The 17,571-nt window shown below is 40.4% G+C and overlaps 1 protein-coding gene across 2 annotated transcripts in view; it reads right to left on the bottom strand.

Annotated features, from left to right (window-relative positions):
* The window catches only part of vegfab (vascular endothelial growth factor Ab), a 63,813-nt gene that overhangs the window by 38,731 nt on the left and 7,511 nt on the right, over positions 1–17,571 (bottom strand). For both annotated transcript variants that reach the window (XM_053887476.1, XM_053887477.1), the window contains exon 2: positions 15,173–15,245. The gene's annotated coding sequence lies outside the window, so the exon portion shown is untranslated. The remainder of the gene's footprint in view (positions 1–15,172; positions 15,246–17,571) is intronic.

Genomic DNA, 17,571 nt, shown 5'->3' with positions numbered 1-17,571 from the left:
GTGTAAAAATGACAGCTTTTAGGCTAAAAATAATTTAAAAAAAATGTAATACCAAAAAACAGCGTAATATGAAAGAAATCAAAATAAAACATAAGTGAAATGTGAGCATCAGTTTACCTTTATTCTCCAATGCAAGATCAGGTGATGATTTGAAGACGTGAGCCTGAATTAATTTAAATGCCATTATCTAGTCTGAAAACACAAGAAAATGAAACTTATAAATCACAAGAAAGTAGACCTTATACAGGAGATGCTTGCTTCTTCAAAAGTGAGGACCGTGTACAGGATTCTCAGGGTCAACTGGCCAAAGTTATTTTCCTGCAGTGTCTTTGTAATGACCTCCTTTAAATTATTTTGTCTCATTGAGCGTTGAGTTATGTTACAATATTTTATCAAACAATCTGAGGGGCTCTCCAGAGAAAGGTCAAAGCAAGGTATTACAGATGCGTGTTTATAAATAGCAGCTGGTGGCAATGGAACAGCAGAGCAGACACATTCATCAGGTATCTGCCTGAGAGTGCAATTCCTGTTCATCTCAGGTTAACAGCTTTGCCAAAAGTTCTGAAAACCAGACAGATTGTGTCTGTTTCCAGGCCAACTTACGGCCGCAACAGACGCTCCCATAACTTGAGTCTTTGGCTGCTTGTCGGGGAACAACAGAAGAAGGCCTCATTTTAAGACGTTGACATGAACAAGTCTTGTCATAACTCATGTGAGCATGGAAGAGAACTTGGTCTGAGTTCAGTTATTTACAGCAACAAAAGGACAAAACTGATATGATCTCAAGCAAAATACAGGATGAATTTTAAACTCTGAGTCTTCCCAACGCTATCACTTTTACCGAAGACAAAAGGCTGCCAATGTTGGAGGAGACAACAGAACATGAAAACCAAAATATCAACTCTCGTGCGAGTCCGCTGGGTTATTTTTTAAAATTCTACTGAAATTGGACCCACACGTGCATCCAAATATCAACATAACTTGGTATACTGGGGTGACATAGTTATATTCTAAGTCTATGTGGAGAAAAAAAACAGTATTTTTCATTTACAGAAATATTCCTCATGACAATGGACATAATGATTGACTCATCATTTGTAATAACATTACCCTGACAGCTATTATAACATTCTGAGACAGGGAGTCATTGATGATTGAATCAATATTTCTCAGAAACTGAACAATTTTTACTGTTTTAATCAGTATTTTTTGGCAACGTTGGACAATATTGCTGAATTTTGCAAGAATCCTGAATCCAAATTTGAAGCTGAAGATCCAATACTGTCTGACAGGCTTGGCAGGTGTTGGATGTGTAAGGAGGCAGTGGAAGCTATTGTGGCACAGTGGCATACTAAAGTACTCAAACATGACAACTGTACTCACACAGTCATTGAAATGTTTAGGTTACTGATGGAAAGAATTTTACGAAGATTAAATGGTCATGAATTCATAAAACCATCACCATTGATCATACAACCTCTTGTCAACTTAAGGAACAGGGGAAGAATATCAGGAGCTGAATCAGCGTGCTTAGCTTTTCACTGGTGAAAACTTCTTTCGCTTTCACTGTCTAACAGCACAGCCCGGGTACGGGGGGAGTGTCAGTGAGAGGTGGAGGGGAGGAGGAGAGGAATGTTGGATGAAGCGGGGCAGTGCAGTAGTCATGCTTACTTTACTCTGTAGGTTAATTACCATACTGACAGACTGATTACTGTGAGTGACAGAGGAGGGGGTTCTGGCAGCAGCTCCCAGCTGTACTCCCTAACCTTCAAACACAGCGTGTGAGTGTGTGCATGAGTCACGGGACGAGAACAGGATTTAATAGATCTAAATAGAAGCGGCTTGATTGGCCAAAATACATCTGTAAATAAACCTTCAGTGCAGTCTATGTGGATGAATGTATTGTGTGTGTGTGTGTGTGTTGTGTTAAGTGTAGGCTTGTTTATCCTACTTCATATGGACCAATTCTTGACAAAACACCATCCTTGTGAGGAATTTGTGGGGACATTTGGTTGGACTCCACACCGATAAGCCAAAATTTGAAGATGAAGACTTCAAAATAACAATACAGTTGTGTTTAGGTTTGAGTCCTGGTTGAGGTTAGCCATTTCTTTTGGATGGTTAGTTTTAGGGTGAGAGGCTGGGGAAAGCGTTATGTCAATGAGAAACCTCACAATGTCCTCACAAGCATAGAAAAGCAAACACGTGTGTGTGTCGAACACCTGGAGCTTGAATAGAGCAATGTCTGTATCTGTATAGTTTCCAGTTCAAGGGTCGATGCAGAGGTCCGTCATGTCAGAGCAGCTTGAAACAACTATCAACAAACATACGGTCGCATGCACACACTCTCATTTTCTTGTCACCAGGTCTGGTGCAGATCAATTATGATTGTCGGTGGAAAAACCCAAACCACTTGAAATCTAGTTGGAAGAAAGAAATAAGAAAGAGTTTATTAATGCCAGCTATAACTGTCACTCGTCCTGTACGTATGCCACTGGACATGCGCTGGTGAGCTTGCTTCCTAGCCAACCAGGCTGCCCTGAATGCCTTGAATTTCATGAGCCCATCATGGAAAGTGACCAGGATAGGTTGAGGTTTCTCACCCTGAGCAGGCAGCTTGTTTGGCGTTCCACTCGGTCTTTAATCCACTGAATACATCATCATATCTTGCATTGTTTTTTATGTCTCCTCTGAGCTTTGCTTAATTTGCTTGGGGAGTTTCGGATTTTCACTTTTCATTCTAGTTTTTTCTTCTTCCAGCTCCTGTATTTTGATGGTGAGAGGCCTTTTTATGTGTGTCGCACATTACTTTTACATTTTTCATATCACTTTGATTTGAAATATAATTTATCAGAGGCACCAGTCTCGGTTTATCTTTCTTACTTTGCGTGTCTTCGTCTCCATAACCACTGTTACTTACAAATAGATTAAAATGTTTTGCATTATTTTCTTATACAAGTGTCAGCATTTACGTGGTTTCATGCTAGAGTGACCGTAATTGACCAGTCTTTGAAGAAAAAAAGAAAAACAGTCCCATCTTGCATACACACAGCTGTTTTCTATTTACTATGGTTTGAAGCTAAACATTGTACACAAACTCATGACCATGTTTGGCAGGCATTTATATATCACACTGCCAACAAAGAGACAACCAAAGCGTGAACACCCACAAGTGTTTATGTGAGGCCGCTCCATACATCGTGCTAATACATGAGGCCCCTGCCCTTCGCAACCTCTACGACCTCATCGTCCGACGTTACAAATCTCCAGGGCAGCGAGGCGAAGGATGAGCGAGGAAGAACGTGAAAGAAAAAGGAGGCTTTTTAAGTAGCTTAACTGTCTTTTTGTCTTCATCTGGGGGATCAAAGCTGCCTCCTGCTTCAAGAGCTTTCTCTCAGAAGGAGGATTAGTAAGGAACTAACACGGCTCTGTGCTATCTTACACCGAAAAGAGGAGGGGACATGATCCCATGCCAACGCAGGTGGGTAGCTCACAAGCACATGAGGGTTAAATGACACCTCATTTGGAAAAGATCTGGTAAAGTATTCAGGAAAAGCGGATGATATCCCACAATCCCGGTGGACTTCAGTCAGTGTTGGGTCAGTGAGTTGAGGGAAGACCAAGCTCATCTTAAAGCAACACTATCAACATCATTCTGCTTAGAATTAATAGAAATCAGAAAGTTACTTAATAAATGCAGGCAAGTACTTTATTGCTTGACTTTAAAACGCACACAAGTAGATATAAATAATTTAAATAAGTAGCAGAGGGAATGGCAGTGCCACTCAAACTAGGGCTGTGTATTGGCAGGTATCTTGCGATATGATACGTATCCCAATACAGCAGTGGTACTGCGATATATTGTGATACTGTAAATTCAGCAATACAATGTAATATTTGTTAACAAGAGCCAACAATTCAAGGAGGAAAATCTAATTATCCAGTACAATATTATAAGCATGAAAACAAGTTTATTGTTATGATTTAGTCCAGTTAGATGTTCAGTTAAGTTTTGCTGCCCAACAGAAAAATGAATAATTGTGTATGGAAAGAAAATGTTATTGCAGCAGATTACGCTTAAAATTATGCAAAAAAGCAGATTATGCAAAAAAAATACATAAAATACAGTACTTAAAATATGAAGACAATATCTCACAATCAAGTATTGTGATATTTCCGCAAAAATATTGACACAATATTGCGAGATATTTGAGTGTATCGATATTTTCTAACACCCCTCACTCAAACCAGACAGTACTAACAATCATAAGGTCATTCCAACTCACTCGGCCACTGAGTGAAAGGTTGTGTTAATAATCCAACCATCTAAATTACTGTCTGCTGCTTGCCTTAATAATGATTGTTGATGATTCAGTATTATTACAGATGACTTGGAACCTGTAGATAGAGGAATAATGGGCTTGGTGGGGGGTTGAAAAGAGTTACTAGGCAGGGACGACCTTGATATTTTGCCTGTTCGCCATTCTATTTAATTTAACACAGAGGATTCTATCATTCACTCCACTAGGTAAACCAGCTCTCATTGGATCAAACCAATGACAACAATGCTTGGAGGGCGACACACAATAGAGGACCATCTTTGTCCTCATGTCTATATTAGGTCGACATAGAGGTTGGAAAACAAATATAGAGCAGCGCAGCTGACAGCCCCACCTGACAGGTCCATCATCACACAGGTGACTCTTAATTCAGCACCGCAGCAATGTAATACAAGACGACATCTGAACAATTCTGGTGTGGATGTGTACGAACAGCATGTACCGTGGAGGCACGAGATGGAGGCGACATGCCAGCAGTAGCATTCATTACGAGTGCTGTTCAGGCGTTGTGACATTTCCGTGCCCTGTGGTGCTCGACACGAATGCTCTGCCAAAACCTGCGCGATCAGTTCTAATCTTGTCTGACCGTGCAGAGATGCCATCGCACTGGAATCATCAAAATAAACATTGAGGTTATGTGGACTGTATATGTGTCATGGGACTGCGTGGTAATGGGGTGACGCCACTTGATGCCAAAAGAACGAAATATTTCCCCACAAGTAGGACTGCAGATACTGTATAGAAGGAAACATCAGTGACATGAACACTGTCAATCGCTGCTGCTTTTTTAAAAACTAGGTCATTTGGCACCAGCAGCTCTACTTTTATTTCACTTTAGTCCAATACAGATAAGTCATACCACCACAATTTTAATAATAAAGTGCTGTAGCAGTGACAAAAAGTGGGTTAGAACACACATTTTGAAACAAGGACCTGCTATGTTTTTTATGAGATAATAACATTTCTGCAATAAAACAAACATGGCATCTGCTGTGTTTCAAACTCTCAAACCTGTCACACTGTGGACCAGCACCAAGGAAATCTGGCACTTCAAGTGCACCATTATGGCAGACAAAAACAGGAGTGCAGAGCCATTTGTCATTATCACATACGCTCTGCAATTATTTATCATCCAACACAGGTTTATCACATCCATCAGTGTGTCCTTATTAATTCCAATTCAAACCACATCCATATTTTTCCAGGATAACAATCAATTATAATAATCTAGTAACAACATTTTAACAATTGTAGATTCAGTTGCAAATATTTTTTCCAACATTGACAATAATTAAGTTTATTTTGCTAGATATAGAGCACATGAAAAATATAAAATTCAATGCAAAAGAAAATGTGAAATGGCATGAATTATACACAGCTATAAATTTGAAATAAAGTTAAAAAAAAGAACATATTGGCATACTCGTACAAAGGGATGCATACGTATTCAGAAGGACAGAGGCTGCCAGATGCTTATGTTTGATATCGAGCCAAGCGAATGTCAGTAAAGATTTGTGAAAGCAAATTTACCTTTCAACTCCAATGAAAGCAAAATGATTATGTTACATCAACAACAGGAAATCCTTAATGCTTAGATCCTACTCAAGCGTGTGTGGATTTTTCTTTTTCCCAAAGCAAACAAACCCTGAGGAACCCAGATAACTCAATGGCACACACAAAACGTTAATGTTGTTTTGGGTTCTCCACTTCCAACCATGACAGGTCACAGACATTTTTCTCCCGAATTGACAAGCTGTTAAGCCGACATGTTCGGAGCTGTTTCACTTTTATACACAAACAACGTCCCACTGTCATCACTCCATCCTTCAAATGCAGACGGGCCCCTTTGAGAGTGTGTTCGCCATGCCGATCTCCCCATGACTTCTCCGCTGAAGCTCTTACTCTCAATCGCTTCCTAGATTAGAGAGAATTTACCGGCAAGTGGTAAAGCTAAACCTTCTTCCTCAAAGACGATACTTTCTTCCTCCTCTTGTCAGCAAACACAACACTACACTTTTATAGACACACTAACGCACAGACTCCTTGACTGCGTTTCCCTATTGCGAGTCCATCTCTCACCTAGTAAACCTGCTGGCCATGTCACAGCGCATTAGCAAGTAGTTTCTCACAGGTTATCGCTCTGGCAGCTGCTTTTTCATGTTCCCCGGCTGTAATTTAAGCTACTTGCCGATGATAATGGATTCAACAGGTCTCCTTTAACAACACTCCCACCAGATGTGCCGAGCTGCCCCAGGACAGGGTGCTAAGTGTCACAACTTCATATCATCTGAGGTGGTCTTCCACCTTCAGACTGGTGAGGCCCTTTTAGAGATCCACACCACACCTTTTTTTTTCCCCTGTCAGCTCTTCCTGTCATGTTCCTCAAACCATCCGAAACCTCACCTGATCCTATAGCGCTGATATTCATAGCTCTCCAACCCTGGAGACTGTAATGTCAACTCACAGCAAGACGCTGATGTTTACATAGCTGAGATTCCAGCGTGTGCACACATCAAAACACACTTCATCGCTCAGTTGGTTTTTAGATATTGCTACTTCTCCCACAAAAATGACCACAAGAGCTCAACCAATTGAAAGTGTATTGTTATTCTACATATATTGTCTTTCTAATTCAAATCAGAGGCAGCTCTAAACATCTTGATGCCGGAAGCCTTGTAAGAGCATTGTTTTCACGTCAACAGATGCAGTTACTTAAATGTTCATTTGATGTAGTATCTTTTTTCTGACAGACAGACAGTTATGACAAATGGAAATAAAATGTTCAGATAACTTAAAAAATGTAAAAAGTTGATCCAAATATATTGGTCATATTCAATTTTTGTCTATTTTCACTCTTTGTCAGTCAAAACCTCTCATTGTTGGCAAGCTACTGAATAGGGAAGTAGCTTGTACATTTTCAGATCAACACAACCACAGCACAATTTCACTTCAAATTACAAAGGATATTAAGTCAGTAAAATTGCTAACATTATGATGTTACCAGAAAATGAAAAACATTGAAAACAAATATTCCAAGAACAATTTTTTCATAACTGCTTTTTGGAAGCTGTGTAGAACAAAAATGTATTTATGAAAAAGAACTTTCAATTATTAGACCAAAACTAATTAAACTTGAACTCTAAATGAGCTCTAGAAAAATCCAAATGACCAAAAAAGACAACTTCAAACGTAATGTTTAGGTTATCAGGACTGCATGAATACAGTCTATAATTGGCCCCAAGGTTTCACTTTTCCCACCTCTGTTTAAGAGTGTACTTAGCTAAACTGTGTTCAACACGTATCTCATCGGAAGTCCTGCCTTCCGTTGCCAAAGTCACCATTACAAGCCAAAGAGCAAATACATAGCTTAAATTAGTGAGGTAGCAACATTATTATCTGAAGCCAAAACAAGGATTACGAAGCCAATGACAACTGAAAACCAACACCATCTACCTTCTATATTGCTTTAAATACAGCCAAGTGTGTGTTGGCAGAGCTGCCTTTTACCCTGCTCTTCCATAAAAATCAGACTGTTAACTCAATTTCCCAAATACGTCAAATCAAATGTCCTCCTCATTGAAATTGACAGAAAAAACAAAGGTCAGCCAGATGAGAAAGTAAGCTTATATTTGATATATTTCCATGATAACAATGTATCACATGTCTGCTTTATTGAGCTCTATAACTTTCAGGACATAGGAAGTTGATCGGCTCATAGATTTACAGCTCTTAATGTCGCGGCGAGCCACAGCACGCTGTAAAACACTCCAAGAGCCCACAGGATAGTCTAAGCATCAAGAGGGAACCTACAGTCCGGAGCTGAAAAAAATTGAGTTATGCACAGTTAAAACAAAGATAAGTATCCATCTGAGTAATGGATAGTCATTTTGAAGGTCCATGAATCTTTGTGAACAAAGATGAGACATTCTCACAGCGATTTTTCTGCCGGTAACTTTTCCCAGATGTGTGAGTCAACAAAGACAGGAGGGTGTGGACCATGTAGGTGCAGTCGGAGTATGGGAATCTGCAGAAATGAGGCAAGCAGCAGGAGAAGGAGACTTGAGAGAGGTTAGACAGGAGGGGATTGGGATGTCACTGCCTTCAGGGTAATGTGGGGGGCCAGAGGTGAAAGAGATGAGGGCCTGTGCCGTCTGGGTGGTGGGACCACAGGGAATGACAGTTATTAGGAGAAGCATCTGACAGGAAATAAATACAGTGTGGGCAGAATCGCCGAGAGGCAGTGAGCTAGATTCGAAACCCCGATGTATGCAGGTCAAGAAAACGTCTCATAAGGATAGAAAACATTTGGAAATTATTCTATATATCCAGAAGGCGAAGACTTTTGTGGATCCATCAGCATTCTTGACTGTAGTTGTTAACCGTGGACTTAATTAAATGTAATTATATGGCATTCTATCCTATAGCTCAAAGGAAGTTCAAGGCAAATTAGATCATCCTGCAGGTTGGAATGCTGCTCTCGCGGGTGCATTGCTATGTCTAGATTTGTTGTGTTGATGAACAGATGGCGCAGGAAGACAACAGAAAACCCAAGCATCTCCACTTCTCAAAAGTCATTCATCCAGTCTTGTCAATCTCTAAGGGACACCTGAGACGGAAAGAATGAAAGGCATGGGGAACACAAAGGGAATGTATTCGGTTGACTTCGGTGATTCGGCAGCATATATGTCATTGTCAAGAAGCGGAGGCACTCTAGCTTCAATTCAGGCTCAACTCGAAAAGGCTTTGATGCGCGAGAACACGACTGCAAGCAGCTAAATTCAGGGGAGGCATGCACTTAAATTAATGGTAGCTTTGATGCCTCAGTATTGATTGAATAAGATGGCTATGAATGAAGCTTTATTACTTATAGGAAGTTAGTCAAAAGGGTTAAAATTAAAATCAGTCGTTGGGCTGGGAAAAGTTCCTTTGAGAGAAGCTGAACTACAAGCAACATGTAAACAATCTTGGTGCACTGCCACGGCAAAGTAAAAGTCTCCAGAATCACAGTCTCATTTTTAGAAATGTAAATTATATTGTAGTTGTTTCTGGTCCTGAGTGGCAAAGGCAGCAGCATGGAGAGTTAAGGAAAGCACAGAAAGGCTGAGAGAAAGATATCTAAGGGGGCCACACAGGAGTTTCATTTTTTTTACCCTAAACCCAAACCGACTGTTTCAAAAAATCCTGCAGCAAACCATGTGACTGGCCTTATTAGCATCATATCAGCGGATATGAGTGGCTTAAAGTGAGACGTCTTTGTGGTCTCACCCACTTTCTCCCGTTGTAGAAGTGCCTTGCTGCTAACCCACCCAAAACTACAAGTTGAAAAATAAAGAAGAGGGCTCTTTAAGTAGCATCCTAAACAAAGTGAAACACAAATCAGGTCATTATCAAGTCAAGAATTAACCCTTCAAATGTTGTTTCTACATCATTTAATTTGTCATGTGTATCTCTGATACTGACCAGCGATGATCACCACTCCTGGTGCTACAGACAACCCTGTGCCTTGGACTGTTTTGGGCCTCTGGTTTGTGAACCATCCTGTGCAGTTGAACAATGTACAGGTGTGCTACATAATTAAACCAAAACAATGAAGGATCGTATAGAGTTGGAGGTGATTTGGGGACAATGTGCATGAATATACAACGACATGTAGTCTCACAATATTAAGTTTGTAAGACTAGCATGCAACACCATGAGCACACATCGGTATCTTCCATATCATCTCCATGCATGTCAAAATGAATATTATCATTTCTGTGTTATTCAACATAAGTGGCCACCTTGCCGCTAAGGAAAAGATCTAATTTAATTTCCAGCAGGGCCTCAGTCCAAAGCCAGAGCCTTTGCTTGGAGTCCATCCACTGGGATCCCCAGCTGGGACGTTAAGATCACAGCGACACAGACCTACTGCTGCGAGAGCCTCATGCTGCTTGAGTATGTGTGTAAGAGGATGACAAAGATCATTTCACTTCCAAACCTCGAGGGTTGCTTTCGAAAGCTGGGTATTTAAAAACAGGCCCTTTAGGTCTCTTCAAACTTTAGCCGCATCCCAAACCTATTTCATTTGGATACGAGACAAATATGCCAGAGAACATGTTTTAATAAGTAGATGGGATAGATGTTATGGGGACTTCCTTAAGAGTTCATTTCACTGCTGGGAGTCAAGACACAGAATGAGGTAATAAAATGTTTTACTCCTGTGTGGACTTAGGTTAACCCTGGAAGTTGAACTGTCTGATTTAGTTGTGTAAACATAGTCGAAGTGGGTCTATTTTTGCATTTCAAATTGTCATATCCTTGAGATCTTTGATCGATTTGATTGGTTGTCAGTGTGATTGCAATCTGGCAAAAGTCCCAAGTAAATGTTTGGGTGTCCTTTTAAAAACATGATATGGTCAGACCAGAGGTCAGATGTGAATATTTCAACAGTTAAAAGTAAAAAAAAAAAGAATTCTGGGGAGATATTGAAGACAGCTTGTCAGATTTTGTACTGGGACCTAAACACTGGGGGATCTCATGCTTGCTAACAATACCTTCCAAATATACTGAACGGCAGAAACTCAAGGTGAATTTAAAAAATGGTCATCACATATCAGTGAAGACAGAATGCTAATGTCAGAAATGTTGCCTCCAAGACAAAACACTGTCAACAAAAAGTCGTTCTTACTCCAGAGGCCTCTATTTGGAAATTTGGAATACAAACTTCACAGCGATCGATGGTGAAGGATTCAGACACACACAATACACGATGCAAGTTTAAATTAGGTTATCACAACGCTTCTGAATTCAGCATCTTTACTTCCTGTTCATCATGGATGATCCACAACTGACCGAAAACTTTTATTAGCAATGAAAAAAATCCAACACAACTCAAAAGTCTCAGTCACTTATTGAGTGTTTCATGCATCAAAACTATGTTTAAAACAGTCCTCAGTGATGCCTCTTTGATGGCGCTCCTACATATGAGCCCCACGAATTGGGGCCCAAATGGGCTCTCCCAACTCCAGTCCACCAAGCCCAAGTACACAGTTGGTGAAACATTTAACTCCATAGAAGCACCTATACGATATATCAAATGCAACAGGCTAGGACGACTTTGGCGTGACTTTGAGACGCAAAATTGCTGAAGGTTCAATAGGTTCAAACTCAGTCCAGTAGAGCTTCTTTATGTTGGGAGGTTTTCACAAACAAAAAAAAGCAAAATCCACAACAGCACATGCGTGCGTGCAACAAAGCCATTGGATTTAGAGGTCTATCATCCTATTCTCCATCTTATGGCATGGAAGGCTGACATAATTACACACTACATGTCCGGTACTAAGTCCTTAGAAGTAATTATGCTTATGCCAGGACCAGAATGACCAGTGAAATGAAGACTAAACCCAGAATACTCAAGATATTTGTGGTGGATGGTTCCTCTGTGGTTTATTTACAGGAAAAGAGGCATGCACATGTGGTGCTGCACCAGGGGGCACATGAAAGAGCATACATCGAGACATTACACAAGTGTATCCGGGAGACAGAATTCGAACAATGTTGACGCCTGTGAATGAACAGAAAATCAGACCTTCTGGATGGGTTTTGGGAGGTGCACAGGTAGAGCTCAGTCAGAAATCCCAAATTAAAGCCTGAGCTTCAGTAATCCGCAGAGTGAAGAGTTTAAAACTGAAGTCTGAATCCAGTCAGACAGACAAACATGGAAATGTGCTCAAACAAAATATAAAATGGCTTCATAACAACGAGCAGCAAAACATCCCTCCAGGATTTCTACTTTCAGTCACACGCCGTGTTAATCTGTCCAAGCAATGACTTCTAACTGATAGTGAAGATGACTCACTGTCCCTGGCTCCATAATGAAGTTGGCACTTTCTGTATCTGTTAAGTACAACTTTGGCAGTCTGACTTTGGAATTCCAAAATAATCCCCTGGCCTCAAAGCACAGTCCTTGGAGGATTCTGAGTAATCATTACAATGGAGCAAACCGTTCAGCTCTTGTTTGCATGAAACCATTCTGCTGTGAATCGGTTCGATTAGTCTTAAGCGTTATTGATAATTAAAGGTGCGAGAGAGCTGCTCATCTCTCAAAATGAAGATGTGAACGACAACATTTAGATGAGAAACCTCAGCAGGCAGCAAGCTTTATCCTTATTTTAGTGTTGAGGAGCAAGACAGATACTGTACAAGGCTTCACTGACTTGCAAAGGAACTAGAAATATTTTGACAGTGATGCTGGACTATCGCATTACTGGTGCCATGCAAGTTCTCTACCTCCTGTCAGGGAATGCCCCGCTGCCTTGGCCTGAGAAGATATTACTTTAGGGAAAGGAATCTCATTGAGCAGCCAGGTAATACTGTCTGGGTCCTCAGAGACGCCTGTCGGCTCGCTGGGTTTTAGCAGCAGCCCTTACAGCCCACAGCTTTGACTTTAACATGATTTTCTGGACGATGACAGAGGCATGTCCTGCTTGTAGCTGCTGTGGTATAGATTTATGTTTCTGGTTTACATTACTCGGCATCCCGGGGTGTATCTTGCGACATCTCTAACATGCATTCTCAATAATGGGAGCCATATTCATGCTGCAGGGCAGGGGATTTCAAGATTATTTCGTACTAGGAACTGGATAATCATCCTGCAAAACAAACAAAGGCGGCGTTTGACTGACATCCACTCATGAAGTCAACGCAACTGGCAACACTTAAACATCCGTAGGAAGTAAGAAAATATACTTCATATTGAGAGTGGATTAAACGATAGATAATTATGATGGAAAACCTTTGGCTTGAGAGACGAATATGAGAAGTCAGTGGGGCCGCAGACACATGAAGAGCCCATGGCGATGAGAATAGTAATGTGCTGCAACAATCTTGAGGCACTGACCAACAAAACCAGACTAAACATTTCACAGTGGTTAGTTTCACAGACAGCTACTTACTCACGACACTCAGACAACTACTTGCTTACTCATTGCACTGACTGGAAGCATGGAGGCCTAGGCTGCTGTCTGTGTTTCCTAAAGTCAACGTCTCCACCAACAGTCCTATAAGAAACATTCAGGTAAACCAGTGCAAAAAGGAGATGCAACTCTATGCCCGTTTCCATTTGTTATTATTTTGCAATTATTGAGAGGAGAGTGCGCCATGAGATGACATCATCGGAGAGCGTCTCTCTGCCACAAAACAAACTAAACTCTCGGCTGACAGTTAACAACTAATCATGGGCAGATTCCTTGGAATGGCAAACCATAACGGACAGCATGGTCAGCACTGAACAATAAAGTGTAAACACTTGTAAAACGGGAGTGGAAGATTTATGGGAACGTTGGAACAGCTGGATATTGGGACAAATTGTCATTAGTTCCATCTACTTTGTTCACGTATTTTAAGGTTGACAGGTTTAAGTTAAGATAGGCGTGTAAATAATCGCCCTTATATCATGTCGTTGACCAACCTTAAGGTATTCCCTTGACTCACCAGTCATCTGCATGTAACTAAAATATAAAGCAGCCAAAATATACGGGCATACGGATGCAGTTGTTCTCCGAAGTTTGGCAGCGTTACACAGCTTTATCTCATTTCTGGCCCAGCGTGAGTCCAAGAGAACAGGTCCTTTTGAACTGTCCTCGGATCAAATACCTGCAGATTTCCACAGGTTTAGTAAATAGAAGCGGTCTGGTACGTGATTGAATCCACAAAAGACGAAAGCAAACAACAGATAAATCTCTTTAACGTCTAGCAGGTGGACTTGTCGGTGAAGTGGAGGACCACTCGCTTGGACTCATGCAAAGCTGACATTACCGTCTCTGCTACTATGCATGTTAGGCTTGTAGCATGTGGTGTGAGAGGAGAACCATCATTCACAGCAGGAACAATGCAAACATGTTCGTGATGTTGAATAACTTAGTTCAGATATACGAGTGTGTCAATAGACAGCTCCCTTGAGAAGGTTTGCATTCTTTTATGTTTTATTTCTTTAAATTGGAAACACTTCCTGTTATTGTCCGTGAAGGGACTGGAGCCTTGAAATGATCCAGATGTGGCTGCGGTGCAAATAACGGGCAAAGCCTTGACTGGAGTGCATCATGAAGAAGATGAGACCAGTAGGCCAATGTCCTGGTCTAATTGCCTATTTGGAGGAGAATCGTTCGGGACAAGGAGGTTGTAGGTTCAGTTCTGAAAGGACGTAATGCAGAATGATGGGTAGTTGAGCAATTGCCAAGAAGAATAATGCTGAATTGAAAACCGATGGTGATGATTTTCTAGGTCTTAAAAGTGAGCGTGTTTAACAGTACATTTTGATTGGTGAGTTGAATTCCTCAGATGCAAGACATTCTCCTGAGGTGTCACATTTTGACCAAGTGTACTCCAGTGTTGACCCAGAAGTCCACCTTGACGTCCAAGAAGAAGAGTTGGGGTAAGGTTTTAGGGTAGTGATAATCATCGATACTTTCATTGGATGCTGCTTGGCATATAAACAGTCATACCTTATCATATGTTGCCATGCCTACAAGTGATGAAATGTAATATCCAGAATGAAAGCAGGGACAAGTTTAACCCTAACTCCAAATACCATTTTGCCTTGACAAGATGCACCTTACTGCATCAGGAAACGTCAAGAAAGGTGGAACACGTCCGTCAATTGTGCTTTGAATGTATACTGCATTAACATGCAATGCAGATCGCTGTGTTTCGCATCAATCTTGAAAGCCAAAATCCACTTGAAAATGATCCAAACTGGACAAAGAAAAATAGTTGTTTCAGTTGGCGTCTCATCTGTAGCTCATCATGTTTGTCCCACTGTGACAGAACAGATTTGTTTTATAAGGAATGCTTACCTTCATTGCAAATTTGCTGGTGCATCCTGTGAGTGTCTGCTGTGCAATATCTCGCTGGCAAGGCCCCATCTCACTAGAAGATCAAGACACAAAGTGAAATGTATGAGCAATTCAGAGAACACAAGATGGATGATTGTGAGATGAGACCACAGCTGCTGCAGTACATGCATGGATAAAAACAAAGACCTAATAAACAGTGACAACAAAAGCATGACATCAGACCAAACACATGGAGCATATTTGCTCCTATTATATCTAGCACTTAGCTAATACCGAAGCAAACTTGCTATATCATACAGGATTTAATCCTGAGGGTGCAGCTCCAAATGGCTTACAATGGATGTTGACATGCAATAATGTCTCAAGCGCACTTGAATGCAAAAATGGTGGCACTGAAAGAGGTTTTCCAGGTTGGTATAGTGTGATTTAGAGCGATAAACTGTGAATGGACACTGATGGAAGCCTCCAATGAGTCCATATCTGGAGCAGCTGCTAGGTTAACAGCATAAAGGAGGAGTGATGAAATGCGGTGGACATGGGGGACCACAGCCTTTTGAAGCTTTTGTGATTGTTTTCCCTTTATGGAGCATAAGCAGAGACTGACAACCGGGCATTCATCAGGAATAAAAGGCCCTAAAATCAGCTGAGAGGTTTGTGTGCCCCAGTGTTTCCTCTCCGCTCCTCTTTCATCCTCTTTGCCATGGAGGTCCCGCGTGAGCTCACTGTGTTTGTGTTCGCCACAACAAAGTTAGGAGATGGATGGCATCTTAGTTTTCAGGACGTCTTCAAACACACAACAGAGATGTACTATTAGCCCAGAGGCGAAGATGAAAGGTGTCACACAGACAAGATACTCTGACATTTTTTACACACACATACACACTCAAAGGTCGGCGGGTAGAAAAAATATAAATAGGGTCATAAAACAATAAACACCAAGGTCAAGTTTATTCATGTATAGACTGTTTCCACAGCAGGTGCTCCGCAAAAAAAATAAAATGAGCAAATATAATCAAAATAAATTAAAATAATAATCATAATAAATACAATAAAATATAAATAATTTTATAAGAATTTCAAGTACATTCAGAGTAGTGGAAACTGGCCATTGTGTAGTGAAAAACATCCCTGAACAAAAGCAAACAGATGCTTTTGTTCAGGGATTCCTCCATGGTTGTTGCTGTTGTTATCATCCTATTACAATATACAGAATATTTATCAAAACAATGACTTTTATTTCTCTTAGTGTAGACATCAATCATCCATAAACAGCTATAATCTAGACGCATAAAGAAGGTTAATAATGGATGACTTTATAACAGACTGAGTGATCCTGAGTCATGTAAACTGATACATATTTACAGAAATATGTACATCAATCAACACTGTTTTTCATTGTCTTAATCCCTATTCATTAAACTCTTATGTTGCTTTGGCAGTGGAAGGTGGCCATTGCTTTTCACAGCAATTTTTCTTTCTTTCTTGGTTCTTTGCAGACAGCATGAATCAATTTTTAAACAGGTCTCTTTTGCCCTTAAGTATCTTGAAAACTCCACTTTGAGGGTGATTAAATATTTACTGTAGATACGGCTGATATTTCTATGGTCGAGCTCGAACCAGGGAGGTGTTTGGAAGGAATCTATTTGGAACGTTAATGCCAATAAATAACTCCCAGGCTGACAGCTACATTATAAATTTATTTTGGTTTTGTCTGGAATTAGAAACATGTGCCGGAGTTTGGAGACATCTTTTATCTTCATCTTTTATCAGATGATAAGGGGTGTGGCAAAATGAGTGTGGGAGACTGCAATATTATTTCACAAGAGGAGGGAGACAGCAGTGGTGTCTGCGATCCAGAATGATTTCCAATTTATTTATTTTTTTCTTGTAAACTGAATGAATTTGTTGACTGCTGTTTTCTAAACAAAAATCTTATCAGCTCCCGATGTATCCCACAAGCTCCTTTACACCAGACATTTCAACATGTTTTTAGTGTCACGATTGTAGGAAAATGTGGTATTAATAAGGGGCTTCAATGATAACATTAAGAAATGTACCTTTGCCATATCATCTACCATTTAAGAGTGACTTTCCATTTGCTTTTTTCGTCTTAGTTTTAGGATGTTTGGACTTTATGTTGTTTCTGAATAAAGGTGAAATCCTTGGTAACTACATTGAACACCCATTAAACCCAGGTCCAGATTTACATGCCTCTGAAAATATGAAACTATATTTTACAATTTGCACTTCAAAATTTACATCCATCCAATAAGAATAATTACAAAAATACTGCATTATTTAAAAACTTGCTGAGGAATTTGCAGTGTTGAAAATTGTGTATTAAATCAAATAATAATTCACAAACTTGACATACAGTGAAGTTTATTCTGTCTGAGTAT

The sequence above is a fragment of the Synchiropus splendidus genome, chromosome 15, assembly GCF_027744825.2.
Source record: "Synchiropus splendidus isolate RoL2022-P1 chromosome 15, RoL_Sspl_1.0, whole genome shotgun sequence".
Taxonomy (NCBI): Eukaryota; Metazoa; Chordata; class Actinopteri; order Syngnathiformes; family Callionymidae; genus Synchiropus; species Synchiropus splendidus.
Note: the sequence above shows the minus strand (reverse complement) of the source record. Positions and strands in the feature narration are given on the sequence as shown.